Source organism: Mixophyes fleayi, chromosome 1, assembly GCF_038048845.1.
Source record: "Mixophyes fleayi isolate aMixFle1 chromosome 1, aMixFle1.hap1, whole genome shotgun sequence".
Classification (NCBI taxonomy): domain Eukaryota; kingdom Metazoa; phylum Chordata; class Amphibia; order Anura; family Limnodynastidae; genus Mixophyes; species Mixophyes fleayi.
The window spans coordinates 131,209,512-131,221,332 of NC_134402.1; the positions used below are offsets into that span (position 1 = coordinate 131,209,512).

The 11,821-nt window shown below is 38.9% G+C and overlaps 1 pseudogene; it reads right to left on the reverse strand.

The window, feature by feature from the left end:
* Positions 1 to 213: 213 nt before the first annotated feature.
* Positions 214 to 777, reverse strand: LOC142138849 (AN1-type zinc finger protein 3 homolog; annotated as a pseudogene).
* Between the last annotated feature and the right edge of the window lie 11,044 nt (positions 778 to 11,821).

Sequence of the window (11,821 nt, forward strand, 5' to 3'; positions counted from 1 at the left end):
GTGGGGTAGAGTTGGACAGCGCATGCAGCAGTCTCACTTTAGCTTATTTGCAATTTGAAAGAACAAAGGAAATAACACAAGGAATTTAGTTTTGATAGCTTTCATGTTAAATTGAGCATTTTAGACATATACCATGGAGTTTTAAGTAAACATTTTGATCAGGAAAACACAGGTTGATACCAGTTAATCGGGAATTTAAAAATAGAAATACTGCTAGTCAATGCGTTGGCAGGACATGTCCACTTTCTGCTCTAGTTTCATCATTTTCATAATGACCTCTTTGCGTCCTTGGCCCCTGTAGTCAAACATGCATTTATGCTGTTCTGGGAGACGATGTAACATACAGAACACGTAACCAAAGTGACAGAACCCCAAAACTTGTTGTACAAACTTCAGTTTCATTTGGCAGTGGAAGCAACGGCGATGGCACCTCTGTTTGGTTCGGCTACTGTCGGGCCCTTTCCCATAGACTAGTAGTCGAGGCTGTTTAATAGGAGACTGAGACTGTGTCTCACAGGATCTTTTTGATGGTGTGGTTAGGGAGACATGAACTGAACTTATAGTCAGGTCTGCTGATATCTGTTGTCTGGGACTACTGCTCTGCAAGGGTCAGCAGTTACTTGTGCTGGGGACAGAGTCATCCTCTGACTGCTTCTTCTTGAAATCCGCAAAACATTTTGTGCAGAGATTTATTGTTTTACTGAACCCCCATAATCTGCAGAGGCAACAGTGGCTAAGGCTGGATGACTTGCTGCTCTCATTGCCATTGCCTCCCATTTCTGAGGCCAGGTCCACAGGCAGATTGTGGGGTATCCGGGGTATAGGACCTGGACCGTTTTTCAAGCACAAGAAGAGTAAGTCCTCCACACCACTCGGTGTCCTGGTGCCCCTGAGTTGCCTCAGATACTCAAAATTGGCTGGGTGAAGGCAGAAAGAGCACACTCTACTGCGACAAGTCTGAGAATCCAGTGTTTCCAAGCTGCCAGGCACTTAATTTCTATACTAAGCTGTGTGATCTCCCAATAGCTATTCATGATCCAAGTTAGTGACATCAGCCTAGTCAAAGTGAATTTATCAAAAGCTGTGGACATTTGTAAGTGATGTCTATAATATTCAGTTATAAAAAAACTTTTTCCAATATTAGTGTTTAATATCAACTCTATTCTGAAGCCGTCCGCAGTATATAGTAGTATGTACATGTTTTTTACGACAAAGAAATATTGGGATACATTATATCTTGTGTTGTGCAAATGGGTATTGAGACCCAATAAGGGGATTTTACTCTAAGCCCTCTGCTGTGTTGCCATACCTATGTTGCACGGTGAAAGTTTCTGTTCATTGACATCCCAACACACTAAAATACACTTAAATGTATATTTGTAATAACTACATTTTATTGGTAAACAAGTTATGTATACTTTATTGTAAAGTTGGCCTATGCAAAGGTGGCTTACTCAATAATTATCCTATCTGCCAGATATCCTCAAAACATGAGCTGTTGGGTGGTACGTGATGACAGATCATTATGTGTGAAGGACCCTTAGTGTTTACCCCCTTGCAGTATAGTCTTTTGAACATCTTGTGTAGTAAAATTATACATTGAACTGGAGACTTAAAAGACTTTTTTCATTTTCCTTCCATTTTCCTTGGTTGTTTTGTAATAAATCTTCCCAGGGCCTGTGCTACCATTAGGAAGCTTTAGGCAGCTGCCTAGGGATCAGGGCTTTGGGTTGTGCCGCTGAGGTGCTCCCTCCATGGTAAAGAGGCACAAGGGACACCAGAAAGGTTTAATGGAAAGCTGTAGACCCGGCAGCTACTCTGACATAGCAGCAGCAGGGGAGGTACTTCCTGCTTTTCTGTGTCTTTGTCAGACTGTCATTTGTAGCACAGTGGAGGCAGCTGATGCAAACTTTCGTGTGTAGCTAACAGCACTGGAGGAAAATCATGCAACAAAAAGGGGTAATGTGGGGCACACTGGTTAAAAAATGGGCATGAAAACCTGATGGGCACTGAGCCATGTGACCTAAAAGCTGGTGGACAGGGGAGCATGTCACTGTGTGTCCTGTGTGTGATATGAATGTTTGGAACTGATGTATAGTGATCAGTGTGTATAGGGTATAGATTGTATGATAACCACTAGGCCACTGTGCTGCCCTTTGCTGCGTGGTGGCACCACTAAGGGGCTGTGGCCACATAATTTTGGGGGCATGGACACCATGGGCGTGGCTGCACTTCTTTAGACATGACACATTGGTGGAGAGTCAATTGCCAGCGATGTGACAGACAGACATAGCGCAGCGCACATTGCCGGCAATTACAGTAGAAATCTACGCTCATTTTCTCTCACACCCCAAAGAGATGCGAGGAAAAATGGGAGGAGATTTCTGTCAAATCTCCGCCACAAATTGTCTCACGGACGTTCTGGATACACTTTGCGGCTAATTGAATTTCCCCATTAAGTATTAAAATGGTGTTACTCTCACCTACCTGTTATTGTATATGCACAACAAATGTCCAATATACACCCTTTTTCAATTTTATATGAATAAATATCAGATTTTACTTATTTGATTTGCACTCACATATTTCTACCCAAACCACTGCACTCGGGAACCCCTATTTGCCATTTCCTTCTCCCCAGGGGGTGGGGACCTCTCCCTGTTTCATTGGGTTCCATATAGTGTCTGCATAGACACTCTCTAGGAAGCGCGGTATTTCCACCATCTATTACAAAAGATATTAACCTATGGGAGAAAATGCAGACTCCCTTAAAGAGATTGCAGTGCAGTAAATAATAAACCAGGTTGGATACCCCCTCCCTTTCAGAAAGGATATTGCAGTGAATGAAAAAGACAAGGATGACAATGTTTTGTTTGTGCCTGTGAAGGACAATCTGGACCTGATTCATTAAGCAACTCGAAGGGAACGCAATTTCCATTTTTTGAAAAATTGAATGGAAATTGCGCACAATTACAAGCGGATCTCAAGAAATGTTTCTAGTTGAATATGGGTCTATATGGCACTTGCCGTATGCAGACACACTGTAGGATACGCACAATACATATGTATATATAAAGTCTAATCACAATGCACAGATAAAAAAAAATTAAATACATGAACACCTATCTAATATATATAAGCCTAGCGGCGTGTGTTTGTGTGTGTGTGTGTGTGTGTGTGTGTGTGTGTGGAATAAACTATTTTCTCAGAAAGGGCTCATCCAATTGACCTGAAATTTGGTATACTGACATTATTTGACAAAAAAATTATAATAGTGAAGTCAGTTAACTTCCATCATCCCCCCCTTCCCCCCGTGGGAGGGGTAGCAAAGGCTAAATTTACGAGTTGAGGGCTCAAACTCTTGACCGTGTGGGTATTTATTTACCAGAGCCTGTGTTTGATCATGGACACTTGTATGTCGCATTTTCACGTGTACGGAGAAGCAGTGATGTGAAGTGCAGGTTATGAATACTGCCCTTCAAGGAAGACTGATTGAGCACAGCGATAAGGTGTTTAGCAGAAACGTTGTGTATCGAGAGGTTTTAGAACAGTAAGATGATGGAGATTAAGGATGTGGCGATGAAGATGAAGGATGAGGTGATGGAGAAGAATGATGAGGTGGTGACATGTGGACAAAACCACGTTAAAAAAGGGCGCTTACGTCGGGAAGTAACGCTCTTCCCCTGAGGAGGCCTGGCCTAGCCCCAAATGCATGACAAGAACCTTTTTAACACCTTAAGTAGCTTTATTTGACTAGAATGCATGAGTATCATGCACGGGTTAACTTGTTAATAATATAATCCTTAATAAAAAAATACATTGAATAAAAATTGTTGTTTTATTTTTTTATTTTTACATAAAATACATTTATCGGGATGTTATTAATGCCCACTGTACATAAAATGCATTTGTATAGTTGCTTTTCATTACAAGCACATGTTCTGGCATGTATACATGACTGTCATCATTATCATTCGGCAGTTACACCTTAATGAATCAGGCCCTCTATAAGCACAGTGTGCTGCAAACTGGTTCTATATAGAGGTGATCAAAGTGAGGTCAATATAAGTGACATTAGAGTACATGATTGCTTGCTAATTCACTAGGCAATTTGCAATTTTCTCCGGGACGTTTGCAAAATATCCAGCACTGTGACTATCACATATTTTGTTATTTTATCCTGTATGTTATATTGTATTTAATAGTATCTAATAATACAGAATTTTTTGTTATTGGCAATTTCCTGTGAATCATTCTAAAATAAGAAAACTATCAGCTGTTTCAGATCTCTCTTCAATTGTATCTGCAATGTGGAGCACTAAGGTTTATATAAAATTGTCCAACTGCTTTAAGCCCATGTAAGCAAAGAAAGCAATAGGAATTCAATCATATTACACTCTATTGGGACTCAGAGAAATCCAGTAAATTATTTCTGCGTGACTGTTCAAATAGAATCTACAGTAGCACACATTGTTGGGGGAATGAATGCTGCTATGGCAATTCACATTTTAGATCTTACAATACATATAGTATAACGTAGACAGGAAATACAGGAAAGTAGCTAAAGCACAGATGCCTGTAAGGGTTACATACAGTATACCAGTCACTCAGTTTCTACTGTTTGATGTTGGATTATACTAATAATTCTTTCCTCTGTATTTTTTGTCTACTAACACTTTTGATTCTAAGCTTCGTGGTATTTCTACCAAAACACAGATTGCATATGAAGATCATTAGTTAAACATTAGTCATCTCCTGGCACTATAAATAAAGAATAATAATCATAGAGTGGACTGGTTGTGTACAAGTTAAGCAGGGCACAAAGTTACACAACAGTTGGAAAATGGAAAGAAAAGGGACATGTTACTGTATCATTGCCAATGGGTGGGAAGAGAAACGTTAGTTGTTGCTAACATCTGGAGGGTTGTTGAACAATTTTGTTCTACATTTACAGTTATTTTCAGCGTAGCTAATGAATGGTAACTAAAAGTAATCCTGAATTAACTGCATTTTTCAATTTACTAAGTATGAATTAAATGTCTCCATGGATATTGTAAGTACCTGATATTATAAAAATGAACAAATTAATTTCATGTAAATTTAATTTTCCAGACTGCCTTGGTCAAAAATAAAATGTAATTATAAATACACATTACCTGAAGATTTTCCTATTTAACTGACTGATCATTTAATGATAATATTATATGTTTGGTTAATGCTGTTTAAACAGGTAGGCAGATACAAAAGACTAGTTTCAGTGAGAGAATGATAAAAGATTTAAGTGACTTGGAATGAGGCATAGAAGTGTGAGCAAAATGCATTGAGAAAAGCAACTCTTTTTAGTTTTTCATTTATGATGATGTCTCCTACCCAAATAAATTTAAACCAACAATGATCCTCTGGTCGGGAAAAGCATATTGATGGCCTCTCACTCCCATGATTGAATTCAATAAGACTAAATCAAGGAGGATTTTAGGAAAGAAAAAGGGTGAAACTTATTTTAATGAAAGGGGTGGTATAAAACTTATAGTATTTCCATTATGACAAGCATTTCTCCCAAGAGTAGAGTGTAGGTGTGTATCATGGTGGACCAACCAGACACAGAGGTGCAACACCAGGCCGTTTTGTGCTACTCATTGAGATCTGTTCGTTAATGAGGCCTGGTGCATATTGTGTATTAGAACCAATGATGTGAGGAGCAGCGCTGTGAACCGAGGCCCTGAATTGAACCTTACACTACACGTTGCAACATTTTGCGCTATCTGTTTACTCAAGCATTGACTTGTTTTTGAGACAGTAAACATCTCGGTGTATGGACCTCATGAACTTGATTATACATGTTGATACAATTTATTTTGGATATCATATACAACGTATTTGCAAATCAAATTGCATATCATCCGGCAGTATTTGCATGATCCATTTGAGGTGACTCCATTTGTTAATGTCCATATGTAGATTTAAGTAAGCTAATGGCTCAATTAGAATTTGGATTATTACTATTACATAAATTTACATTTTTTATTTAAGAACACCTGTAGGTCCGATTCATATTTTTATTTTTATCTCTACCCTTCTCTTTTGTGCCCCTTCCTTTGCAAATAGCTTTTTGTTTATGTACTTTTGAGGAATTTAAACAACCCCATTAGGGTCTGTGACTGCATCCCAAACCCTTTCCCCTTTTTCCCTGAGGATTGCCCTTTGGATTTTCATTTTTTCTCAAGTCACTTGAACCATGCCTGCGTGCCATTGGGATACTTAGTATTGTCAGTTTCATAGTGTTACATTTTGCTAATTTGTTCACCATTCAAATATGTCCAATTCAAACAATGAATGTTTTATACTTTAATTAAAAACATAACTTGTATATTTTTTTCTCTTTGTTACAAAATGTATAATTATTCTGTCTTGTGCATTTAATTATACATTTCTCTGCATGAATGCACCGCCATTTCTTTTGATCTGGCATAACTTGCACAAAAAGCCTACTTGAAAATGATGAAAACAAGGAAGAATTACTAATACAATTGTAATCTCTTAAAATGTGTATTGGTTTATAAATAATTATCTGTAACTTCAGTTTCAATTATGTATAAGAGGCTTTTCATTAAATGTCATCTTTACCAACATAGAACGGAATAAAACTGTTAAGCCGAATGATTATAGCCATTACACTTTGCTTAGTTTGCAAAAAGACAGCTACACAGATATTGTATTTGCAGATTCTAATAATACACCTACATAAGAATGAAAGGCTGTCATTTCTCTAGGAATAATATATTCCTGGAATCCCCCATGTAGACCAGACTTTCTGATTATAATATGAGGATTGAAGAACTATTGCTTCACTTGCACTGACTCTTTTTTGCAGGACAGTGTGATTTGTATATATATTGTGAAGGATCACCATATCATGACCAAGGCAAAGTATGTGGTATGGCTAATGACCACTATCATAAGCTTGTAGAACAGGATGTAGAGTTCTTCATCTATAGCAGCCGCCTTTCCCGTAGAGCTTGTTGCGCTCAAAGGTACTCGGATGCCCCCAGGTCTTACACTCAGCGTAGTACAAGCTTATGAATGTAGCGCAGCACGGGATAGCGGCAGATAACCAGAAAAGTGTAGTCAGGAACAGGCCGTGGTCTAGGGTCCAAAGCAGGTAACATGTTAAGGTACAGGCAAGTGGTCAGGGCCGGCAGTGTTAGGGTAATTTTACCTCTCCTTTATCAAGTACCTTCAGATATCAGTGAGATAAGATGCTGGTTAACCAGGAGATCAGTAATCAAGACACAGACATGCTAATGTCAAGATGTATACTGAACTGAACTTGTTTATTAGTGGGATACATTTATACATGAAAAAGCGTTTGATCTGGTTATAGGATAGAAACACAAGATTGATATTTTCCTCAGTAAATATAAATCTTCTGACAAAGCTAGTTAGTTCTCTTCATGTCACTTTTACGGGTTCTTCTTATCATGGGTTCTTCTTATCATCTTTGCTGGCGCCAATACTCCCAATGCCATCATTCGTGTTCCCATGTCCTAGTACTCCCAATGCCATCATTCATTATCCCATGTCCTAGGCCTCCATCCGGGGTCTTTGAGATAGGTCAAGGCTGGAGCTGGTGATTATGCTGAATGTATTTTTAAGGCAAATACCAAGATTTTTTAACTCCTTCACCTATCATTATTACCATCATAATTGAGGCCCTAAAAATGCTCTCACAATCTCCCTCCTTTTAATAATATATAAAAAGGTTAAAAATGTTGACGCCTGAAATGGTGACACCTAATGCAGCCCAGACTACTTTTGTCAAGTCTTTTGTGAGAAAGCAAGGGTCTTTCACCATTCACCCAGGACCGAGTACAGATATCAGCACTTCTGCCCCTGTTTATTCAAAAAGTATCTTTTCTTCATGCCTCTGCTGTAATCTTTGTATATCTTTTCTGAACGTACATGACATATACCAGTTCCATCCTATCAATATGATCAATACCACAGTAATAATGAGTAGTGGGTGTACTAGTAAGTTAAATATACCAGTCATAGATGGAGATGATCCGGTAAATACATCCCACCAATGTTTCTCTAAATCATCCTTCAGTTTGGTGGCTAAAGCTTTTAATTCATTACCTTCTATAACCGTGACCATTTTTGCGTGATTGTAAGTATAGTTTACCTGCTTTAAATGTTCACTCAGCATTATTGTTTCATTTATAATTTTTACTATTTCCTCTATATTTAAGGTTAACTGAGGCAGACTTAGGTTATTATACCTGTGACATTTGGTCCTTATAAAATATCAACACTTTCCCTTGCCATTGTAAATGGGTTACATTCATAAGGCACCCAGAAAATGGGTAGGTCAGCCCGTAGGTTAGTATTATTTTTTCATCATATGTGATTATGCAGACCATTTGAGGGGCTACCTCTATTAGTGTCTCATATTCCTTTGAGTGTAATGCCCATACACAAACACTAGTGTTATGCTGTAGGATACATAGTTCAAATACTGCAGTTTGTTGTGGGCAAACCGGTCCCATGTCTGTGTTATCACAGAGATCTAGGTTATGTGTCCTATTCTTTTTATCAATGTAATGTCCCTTGAATTCAGGTGTCCATAGATTGCCATCCTGTAGGATCATAAGCATAACTATAAACTTAAACACTTGCGTTTCTGTTTTTATGGTATATGATTCCAGAGTTCCTGCACAATAAGTCTCTTCGCACCTCACTCTCCTCCCGTCCATTTTTAACCTTTCCTGCTTGGTTACATTAAACATTACTCTGTAAAACAATATATTACCAGCCATCAATTTTATCTGTGCAGTATCTTTCTGCTGTTTTTGATGTAGATATTGGAGGGTACATTGAGTCCAATTTATAAATTTAGTAATGTTTTCCTCTGTCCTCAAAGTACCGAGGGCTGATTTGTTAAATAACTGTAAAAACTCTTTGTTCCATTGTATGTTCTTGGTTAAGGGGTTAAAAACTGTAGGCATCCAATCAGCCTGCATATGTACCAGTTTACTCATATCAGCTCCCGATTTACTCAGTTTTGTATCAATTACCTCCAAATCTATTGTGTTAATTATACCTATTCCTGTGCCTGTGACCCCCAGTAAGGTGTCATACCATTCTCTCTTACATTTCTTTTGGTTGCTTACTGGGAAAGTGATATTCCATTTAATTACTGTTCTTTGCTGCCTTACCCCCATTGTTATGCAGGTGGAAGGTATCCTTACAATGGCATTAGTTACCACTTTTGGCTGTAATTGTAGAATATAGAATTTAGTTCTCAATTTAAGTGTAGAACTCCCCAATCGTGTCTTATTGGTACAGACTATTGTTCTATCCTGGTAGCTAGTGGCATTATGGATTTGATTGTATCCTATTGTGTTGGTTTTATTCCCGCACTGATCTATTTGATTCTTTGCCTCTGTACTTTCTAACCATTTCAAAAAAGGTTCTTCACAACATTGTGTCTCGCTTGTGCCTATCAATTCAAATGTACAATTTACTTCTGCTGCCCAAATTACGTGAGTGTGTGTTTTTCCTAGAATTTTGTACACTTTCCCACCTTTTATTTTTATACTTAATTTGTCACATGGCCAAACAAACTGTTGTGTCGCTGTTTTATTTTCTACCGTATCTTCCATTTCCCAACTTCCATTTTCTAAGTAACTTTTAAAACACTTCCCCGTTGTTACATTTCTTCCTATATCTGAGAGATCATTAATATCCCACCTACATATGGTTAAGTTTGCCTTTCTTAACTCCTCGTGTACATATCCAGTCCCTGTGCATTTTGCTTTGTCAGCCTGCAGGAATCCTGGAGTAGCTGCAGTAGCTGTAGCTACATAAACCATGAAAAGGATGTATCTGGTCATGATGCTGTGTCCAGTGTGACCAGTGTCTTCTTGCAGTGTGATGCGTGCACCTAGGAGTCTCGGTTCTGGAGTTTCACCGATGTGGGCGTGCTCAACAAGACCTGATACGGACCCTCGAATCTTGGTTCGAAAGTTCTCCTCACGTGTTTCTTTAAGTACACCCAATCGCCAGGTTTCAGCTTATGCGGCTGTAGGTCTGAACCAGGCTTTGGAAGTGAAGAAAATGCTAGAACATGCAAATAGTTCAAATGATCAGTTAGACTTATCATATAGCTAGTCAAATCTCCATGTTTATGTTGTAATTGCTGTGGATAATAACACCCTGTTTTTGGTAGTGTTCCAAAAAGTATTTCATAAGGAGACAACTTGCTATTCCTATTTGGCACAGTTCTTACACTAAACAAGGCTATGGTTTTTTTATTTCAGCCATGATTTTCTGAATTTTCCGTTTCAATGTCCCATTTAACCTTTCTACTCGCCCACTAGCCTGTGGTCTGTACGGCACATGAAAAGCTTGCTGTATGCCTAGATCTGTCATTATGTGTTGCATTATTTCCCCTGTGAAGTGTGTACCTCTGTCTGATTCAATTACCTCAGGGACACCATACCTGCACACAATCTCACCAATCAATTTTTTCGCAGTTGCTTTTGCTGTTGCCTTGGCTACTGCCCAAGCCTCTGGCCATTTACTGAAAAGATCTGGACAGACTAGAACATATTCATATATTCCAGATTTAGGCAGTTGTATATAGTCTATCTGTAGTCTTTGAAAAGGATAAAAGGCTTTTGGAGTTGTACCTTGTGACGTTTTTACCCTTTTTCCTGGATTTGAAGTTCCACAGATCCAGCAGGCCTGAACATAGTCTGTAGCAGCTTTATTGAATCCTGGAGCTATCCAATGCTGATGGACCATGCTAGTCATCTGTTCCTTCCCCAGCTGCGGCTGTCCATGAGCTATCTGTAACATGGGAGGGAACAAAACTTGTGGAAGACAAAGCTTATCATTCAGTTTCCACATACCAACGCAATCTTCTTGTGCTCCTAATCATTTCCATCTTTCTTTCTCCAATGGTCCCGTTTGTTGTTGAAACTTTTTTAGATCAGTGTAGTCAGACATTTCCTTCTGTACTGTGTATACTTCTCTTTCAGGCTTTCTCTTAGCCGCCTTTTTTTGCTTCTGCATCTGCGCAACGTGTTCCCTTTTGAAACAAAAGTCTCATTCCTTGTATGTGCTTCTATTTTAATTACGGCAACCTTGTGTGGCAATTGCAATGCTCTAAACAAGTTCCTTATTAGAATGGCATGCTGTGCATCCTTACCACTAGAGGTCTTGAAATCTCTGCTCTTCCATATTGGACCAAAGTCCTGCGTCACTCCCCAAGCATACCTGGAATCCGTGTAGATATTGGCAGTGGTTCCTTCTGCATATTCCAATGCCTTGGTGAGTGCTATCAGTTCAGCAGCTTGTGCTGACAGTATCGATGGTAGTGGTCCTGAGTCAACTACTTCATTTTCTGTAGTCACCGCGTATCCTGTAAATGGTGATCCGTTATCCTAATACCTGGAACCATCTACAAAAAGTTCATACACAGCATTAGACAAGGAAGAGTCTGTGCTTCCATATCCATAAGAGCGAGGCAATCATGTGAAAAAGAAAAGTTGTGGTTAATATTTTCACCCAATTCATCGTCATCACCTTCACTATCACAATGTCTTTCTTCTGACGGCTTTTGTTCTTCACTATTATTCCCTCCTTTTGAATCTTGAGATTCATACATTAGGGGTAACAATGTTGCTGGATTTAATACTGTGCACCGTTTGATTGTGACATGTGAAGCACTTAACAATGCTACCTCGTACTTAGTGAGTCTGGCTGCTGAAAGGTGTTTTTACCTGTTGTATCTCTTGTACTCTTTGTGGCGTCAGAT